This window comes from Sinocyclocheilus anshuiensis, unplaced genomic scaffold (genome assembly GCF_001515605.1).
Source record: "Sinocyclocheilus anshuiensis isolate Anshui unplaced genomic scaffold, SAMN03320099.WGS_v1.1 scaffold1877, whole genome shotgun sequence".
Taxonomy (NCBI): domain Eukaryota; kingdom Metazoa; phylum Chordata; class Actinopteri; order Cypriniformes; family Cyprinidae; genus Sinocyclocheilus; species Sinocyclocheilus anshuiensis.
The window spans coordinates 222,384-223,086 of NW_015540967.1; the positions used below are offsets into that span (position 1 = coordinate 222,384).

The 703-nt window shown below is 33.4% G+C and overlaps 1 protein-coding gene across 3 annotated transcripts in view; it reads right to left on the bottom strand.

Moving 5' to 3' along the window:
* Nucleotides 1–703, bottom strand: part of tnrc6ba (trinucleotide repeat containing adaptor 6Ba) — a 63,858-nt gene that overhangs the window by 2,800 nt on the left and 60,355 nt on the right. The window lies entirely within an intron of this gene.

The window sequence follows — 703 nt, forward strand, 5'->3', positions numbered from 1 at the left end:
CAAAACAAAGTTACTGGGTTAATCTTTTTCACGTTTCCTTGGTTGGTAGATGCACCGTGGACCTGATTATAGCACTTAAAACCTGGAAAAGTCAGATTTTCATGATATGTCACTAGGGCTGTCGTGATGCGTTGATTTTATTCGACTATTCGATTTTTAAAAATCCTCAACTTCATTTTGCTCGAGTCAACTAACCGGCAAAATACCGGAAGTGGCACATTTCACGGACGAGAATCCATAAAACACATAGCGGCTTCAAAATAAAAGCTCAAACCCTCACTCTTTACACATTTTGATGTCCAGATATTCTTTTAATTACAGTGGCTATAGCATTTCTGTCCTAAAGAAATGGCCAAATATTAAAGATTAAGTGGACATTTGAATGAAATGGTGCTTGGTAAATATTAAACAAATATCAGATGCGGCAGCAATGTCTAAAAATAATCATCAGGCAGCTGGCGCCCTCTGCAGGCCTTTGTTGTAATGCGTAATGTGCATTAGCTCTATTGTTTATAACACATTATGTATTTTAACAGTTTTGTTCAATAAAACCATATGATTTCTTGCTTTTGATACTTTATTTGAACTAATTATTATTGCCTCATTCCTATTATATATGTATTTTAAGTAATATTAAAGGCTATTGTTCACTTACATCTATTTTTATTACCACAAAAAAATTAATTATAATTATAGGGCACTA